We start from the raw sequence: 7515 nt of genomic DNA on the forward strand, positions 1-7515 counted from the left end.
TAAACCATCCTTGACATAAAATGCGGTTTAAAAACACTGAAATTCTGGACAAAGCCAACAACTATCAGGTAAGAATGCACAGGGAAGCCATTGAAATCCACAAAAACCTGGACAACTTCACCAGGAAAGGATCTTATCACACAGGCTGTGGGGAACACGGGCCCGGCGCAGAATGGAAGGGGGTGGGAAGGTAACAGAACAGGAATATCACCTACTTTACCGCACGCGAGAATATTGCTGATGTGACCGGAAGTCCCCGCTCCATTCCCCATCCATCCCATAGAGGCCGATTTTCAACAGAACGGGGACTTACGGCAGCATCGGCGGCATTCTTGCGTGCAGCAAAATAGGTGATATCTCCTTTCTGTTCCCTTCCCGCTCCCTTCTGTTCCATGCTGGGTCCGTTCCCCAGGACCCATGCGATAAGTCTCAAAGACAAAACCCTTAAAGTTAGCAAAGTTTGGCTACCAGTCCTGAAAAACACCAAAATTAATATCCAGCAAAATGTAAATGAAAAGCACCCAGGATCAGGGGTTTTCCCCAGCAGATAATGGACCACTAATTAAGCAGACACTAATTCTCCTTGCCTATCCTTCCACCCCGAGACCTTGCCATTCAACAACAGAACAATACACAGATTAACATGTAAATCACTCCTCCCAACCTAGAGTCACACAGTATATATATCCCACTCACTTCCATGACAGCATTCTCTGAAGATGCCAGCCACAGATGCCGGAGAAATAATTTCTTCTAGAAATAAATTCTTCTAGAACATGGCCATATAAGCCTAAAAAAAACCACAATAAATTCTGTTTGGGACTGTTAATTTGGTTTAGGCTTTATAACTCTAAAGCTAACTGTTTCTGGTAATTCACTACATAGTTGCTGTAATTCACTGTCCACAGTTCTACACATCAGATTTCTTTTCTTGCAGGGGGAAGGAGAAAACAGTATAATGTTGGAAAATAAGTTACAGAGCACAAATAGAGCAAAATTATTTTAACATGCACATCTTTATATATATAGTCACCCCTTCTCTCTTGTTGATCTGGGATCTGTGCCCTCGAATATCCACAGATGGGTGACTTCCTCTATTTTCAATGGCACGCTCAGGGGTGTGCCCCATTCAAGCCTGTGAGGCTTGAATATGTGCGAGCCTCCATTTCCACGGGTCCGGAATGGATCCCTGCAAAAACGGAGGGCCAGCTGTACATATATACATTTGTACATAGTATAAATGCAAGTGTGACAGTGTCTAAATCCTGAAATCTCAATATTTATATTTGGAATACAGTACTTATAGTGGAACTTACTTCTCTTCTGTTTTGCTAACACTAATGAGAAATACACCTGCATAGCACTAGTAGATGGGCACGATTAGCCTTAGTACAATGATTTAAATGGCCACTGTGCCTCTGCCAGGCTCACTGATCATGCAAGCACAGAAAAGTATTGTATATGAATTAAGTTAAGATATGGCCATTGTGCTTCTTGTTTCAAACAATATTAAGAGGGGAAATTGCCATTACTGCATATGCTTCATATTGAGTAAGACTTTCCAGTCTACTAAAGGGTAAATTTCCAAGCTTTAGCTCTAACTAAACTCAACAGTACAGTGCTATTAGAATTACTGGTCTGCTTTCCCAATGAATCAGACTGTTTGTGGTTTATGTCAGTTTTGCATGTATTCATTCAAAAGTTCATTCCATGCCATTTCTACATTAATTATTTTTTAAAAACAGATCAACATGAAAATGCATGTTAAATATGGGTTTATATTTTCAACACATATTTTCTAAATAGGTGGATTTCTTAATGTATTTTGTCTTTAAAAATCTTTCATTTAAAAATAATGTTGATATTTTTTTTACCTCAGCTGAAAGCAGCTTTATGAAATCCAAACAATACATATTTTGGTCATTAATCAAGAAATGTTTAAAAAGGGCCATAGGAGAACAGTAATTCACTTTATTCTAATTTATTTTAAAATCTAAATCTAGCTTTAAAACATACTCAATGGGGATAAAAACTGCCTTCACTGAATTGCATGCTGAGCGCAACATTAAAACAGATGTGGTCTTAATGTTCCAACATTAAAGCTGAATTCCCTTGTCCTGGTAGTGTTAAAAGCAGTTTGTTGTTAACTTCCCTCGAATCGATGGTGGCCCTGTGGATGAGACATCTCCAAGTTCCCCTTTCCTCCACTACTCTGCTTAAGTCCTCTAAATTCAAACCTGTGACCTCCCTAAAGGGACGTAGCCAAGGGGGGGTCTGTGGGGTCCGGACCCCCCTTCCATTTGAAAAACGAATGGCATGTGCAGCTGTGCGCCCAAGCCCCATCATAATGGTGGCACTTAGTCTGGACCCCCCCTTCCTAAAATCCTGGCTACGTCCCTGCTCCCTAATTCAGTCTATCCATCTGGCATGTGCTCTCCCTCTCTTTATACTTTCCTTTACTTTTCCTAGCATTATTGTCTTTTCTGATGAGTCATGCCTTCTTATGATGTGGCCAAAGCATGACAGCCTCAGTTTCATTAACTTGGTTTCCAGAAAGATTTCAGGCTTGATCTGTTTGTTTTTTGGGCTGTCCACATTACACTCAGCACTCTTTTGCAGCACCACATCTCAAGTGAATTTTTACCCACTTTCTTAAATGTCTGGCGATGGGGAATACAGTGGCTTGGATGATTCTAACCTTTCTGCCCTTTTGTATATCTTTGCTCTTTAAGATCTTTTCCGGTTCTTTCATAGCTGTCCTTCTCATTTCTCAGCTTCTGATTTCTTGACTGCAGCCTCTGTTCTGATCCATGTTTGATCCAAGAAATGGGAACTCTTTAACTAGATTGTCTAGGTTGAATTTATGTTGATCCCCCATGGTCATTACATATGTTTTCCTTATGTTTTTTAAAATATTCAAACTAGCAGCTGAGTAATTCGATCTCCTACAGAAAATCATCATCATCATCATCATCATCATCATCATCATCATCATCACCACCACCACCACCACCACCACCACCACCATTTCTACCCCATTTAAATTAGGACTTAAGACAGCATACCATTTAAAACAAGTACCATATAGCTAAAAACATACAAAAGTCAATTTTAAAACAAAACCAAAATATTTACAATATTGAAAGAATTTGAAACCTACAACTAAAAAGGAATTTTAAAAGTTAACAAACAGTTCAGTTAAAAGCAATACAACCCTCCCCCCCCCCCCAAAATGCTTTCCTTAAAAAGTGTATATCCTAAAAGCCTTTTTGGAATAATAATAAAAAATCTTTGCCTGACAATGGAAGGACAGCAAAGAGGAGGTCATTTGTGGTAACATTTTGGGTTGACAGCAGTGTCTATGACTGAGGCAAGTGGTGATATTCCAACTAGCAATGGCCCGTTACAAATGGGCATAAAGTACGCACTCCATGCGTACTAGGGTTAGGAAGGGGCATCCCTTCCTGACGCCCCAACCCTAATACTCGTGGAGCACGTAGAAAATGGTGGCGCCCTATGGAAGTGACGTCCTCGCACCGCGCGAGGGTGCCTGGGGCGCACTTTTGGTGCCCTCGGAAGGAGCTCTGTTTCGGAGCTCCTTCCACGATTTGCATTGCTGGCGCAGCCTCTACACAGCTGCGCCAGCAACACAAATGAGAAAGGGGCTGAGTGGCCCCTTTCTCTGTGTCCCCCACCGCCGTTGGGTGTCCTTGGGGCATGAAGCCCCAAGGGCACCCCTTTCCAGGCCACAGGGAAGCAGCCTTTTGCTGCTTCCCCACGGCCTGGAAAGCGGTGGATCGGGGCCTCAGAGGCTGCCGGTGTGGCAGCTGAGGCCCCAATCCAGCGGGGAAAGGGCCAGTTACAGGCCACCCCAAACGGGCGGTCTGTAACGCGCCAATAATTCACCCAGTCTTTATTACATGGTTAAGTTCCTGAGTTAAAATTCTGGAATATATCCAAACAGTACATGCTATGAGCATTTAAGGTTGATGTTAATGTCAGTTAAGAATCTCAAATTAAGAAAAGGCATGCTGTGCTAAATGAAACGGCAAGAAGAGTTGTTGCTCCAGTAAAATAGCAGTTTAAAAATATCTATTGTGGTAACATGGCAAAATAACATTGTAGAAAAGGCTGTTCTTCTATAGCATTGCAGATGGCTAAAGTTACTCATGTTTGGTCCAACATGTATCATCTGAGTAAACTGGGTTTCTACTAAATCTTAACATGAATAATCAAATCACTTATTAAAACATTATTTGCAAGTCCATCATGTGATCATATTCTTCCATATGGTAGAGGATGAAACATTTAGCACTCATTAAAAAAAAACAAGGACACAGCACACAGAAGGTGCAATAAACTACAGATTAAATATACAAACTTGGGTCAGCATAAAATGTGATGATATGGAACTAAAGCAAATTGTTTTTCTTGGAAATTGAAAATGGCAAAGACATGACTTATTGGGCATAAATGAGCAAGCCCACAAATATATGCACATTTCAGGCTGATCTGTATGTTTGTTAAAATAAACTCTAGAAGAAGATCATATGGTAGGAGTTCATACTGTTTGTTGCAGCAAGAGGCAGATGGGCTTCTTTCTTTTTTCTTCATTGCTACTTTGAACATGTTTCTGTTGTATAGAAGATGATGAGAAGTGGATGAAAAATGTGTGTAGATAAAATCTGGATTTCAGCCATCTGTAGGAGCATACCAACATGAATAGGAACTTGGCAGGCTCAAGTTGTGGGGTGAAAAATGGCAGACTATGTGAATTAATCAAAGATAGCTCAGCCAGTTACGGAACCTTTTTATTTGTGGCAAACTACTGTAGGTATAGTTTCAGCATCAACATTTTAGGGGCCATGATAAAACAACAATAACATGCCATTAAATTTCAAGCAGTCCCTTAAACATTCATATTAGGATATTTAACGGTTTTAAAAGATTTATTGTAAACCTGTTTAATTTACTGCATTTCGAAGCCACCTGATTTTCTTTTTGGATGGGGTGCAGAGAGCTATAGATTTGCCTTGGTATCCTTTTTAAAAATCTCTTGCCCCCAGCAGGTGTCAAACTCCAGAAAGGACCATGAAAATCCTGGTGCTCTGAGCAATTAGGGGAAGGTGGAAGGAAAAGGTGGGTGCACTCCATTTGAAAGTACACCCTCATTTCTTTTTTCCCTCCAGACTGAGCTGAGACCAACTGCTTATTTATGGCCTGCATCAGCTCCCCCTCTGTTTCCTCAGCCCCACCAGTCAGTGACAGAAGCAGGCTTCACAGCTGCCAGGAGGTAAATGGATACAGAATGGCTTGTATGGAGCTTCTGTATCCATTTAGGACCTAGGCCTATGACTGTCACCTGAAGTGGAAGAACACCATATGGAATCTAGGACAACTTAAATTGCCAGTTTGTTCATTAAAGCTATACTAGTTTTTGCAGTAATCAGGGGACTCTGAATATTTGCGTCCAAATATGAAGAAGTGGTGCACATAGCACCCTTGTTTGATGCTTACAAACCATATTCTATACACAGTGCCATGAATCTCTAGTAGTTACTCCTGAGAATTGTCTGATTACATCAGAGATCATTCACATTCTGGCCCACAATTGGGTCTTGGAAAATGAGAAAACACAAAAAGGAAGTAGCAAAGGAAAGATAATTGTGGAGCTGCTGTGTCATTTTCATTGCTAGCTTTCTATCACTGCATTTGAAGGAAGCCCTGCTTTTTGTCTATTAAATTCCTGTTCTTTTTTTTTAAAAGAATTATTCCCATTATCACTGAAATGGCTCATTATAAACTATCCTTTTCTTGTCTTTTCCTTTCTTGAAAGAACACCTTGAATGCAGGAGAATGTGACTTGAAATGATCTATGAAAACAATATTAATGATAGCAAAATGTTTGTGTCCATCATGCCTATTTTGAATGTACCTTTTCAGAATTAAACATTCAGAATTATTTCTAGAGTGTATAATATATTTTTATAGGTGAACTGTTAAATGTTATAATAAGCAAACTGGTGGACAAAGCATGCTTCTTCTCTAGGAGGGAGGAAATGATGTTAAGTACAGCAGGGATTCAATATTAACAAATTCATAAAATTCAACTGCTGTATCTCATATTGCTATAGCAAAGGATCCTAGAAGCATTTAAGAGAATATTTACAGAATGGTAGGAATCAGTGCAATTAGTGGTGACAAATGAAATGCTGAAAGCAGTAGCGTCACTAGGCTTGGCGTCACCTGGTGCAGTAACTCATGGTATCACCCCCTATTGATCCCCATGCATACCACACCGTACAAAATCCTTAGTAATGTTTTTTATATCACTGAAGGTAATGACAATAGTTATGACATAAACAACTGGAAAAATTAAAATCACACTAGCATATGAACAGCCTAAATATATTTACATATGAATGAAAGGATTGTCAGAGATGACACTAGACAGACATATATACACATGCCTACTGTATAATGAAAAAATCAGAGAGATATGGAAAGGAATATTTATAGCCAGTCCCCCAATATCAGCTTAAAGCTCTCTCTGTCATTCTCATATATGAATGATAGCCCTCAGATGTGTATATCTATGCATGGTGTAGTGCTTTCAGTAATTGCCTGAAATTCTGGACATAAGCATTTAAATCCCTGCTCAGCTACTGGGTGTCCTTGAGCAAACCACATTATCTCAGCCTCAAAGGGAGGCAAAGGCAAGCCCCTTCTGAAGAACACCGTATGAGAGACTACAGTTGCTATAAGTCAGAAATGACTTAAAGGCACACGGCAACAACACATAGAATCTATGAAGGAAAGCAACAACAAATATTTGCTGACCAACTCATTAAATAACGAGACCAGACACAGAGAACTGGGTTATAAAATGGGAAACTTTATTAAAATTCAACCTATTTAACTTTATTTCTTGAGAACTGGAAGCCCAGGGGGGAGAACCTTGTGCAGGAACAGCTGGCGGATGGTCTGCTCCAAGACCAATTCCCTAGCTTCCAAAGGGCGAAAACACCTGAGCACCAAGGGCAATCCACACTATGGGTTGCTCCCTGGCCGGCCCTCATCCGGAAGGCCAACCCAAGACTTCCCCACTTAACTCTCAAGACTTAAGTGAGGGTTTGAATCTCAAGCCAGCTCTTTCCCTTCGTGTTTAGTCTCAAGATGTAAACCTTCATTCCAGAGACCCACCTTCACCCTTTAGGAGGGTGCCGAGGTGGTCACCGAACCGACTATCTCCCCCCACCTATGCATGAGGCCTTTTTATGGCCACACCCTAAGCCAATCGTCCAATTCCCCATCTAACAGTGTAGGGTAGGCAAAAACCCCTTGGGAAAACAAGGGCAAAAATTCTACCTGGCCCCAAAGCAACCAGAATGAATCTTACACTGTCATCAAGGTGGGAGGGTGGGCCAGCTCTTTCAAACTGACAGGGAGGCCAAGCATGGGAGAGCCTTAAATAGGCTTAGCCCTGCCCCCTCCCTGCATGCCATTTTGTTTAAA

The sequence above is a fragment of the Sceloporus undulatus genome, chromosome 3 (assembly GCF_019175285.1).
Source record: "Sceloporus undulatus isolate JIND9_A2432 ecotype Alabama chromosome 3, SceUnd_v1.1, whole genome shotgun sequence".
Taxonomy (NCBI): Eukaryota; Metazoa; Chordata; class Lepidosauria; order Squamata; family Phrynosomatidae; genus Sceloporus; species Sceloporus undulatus.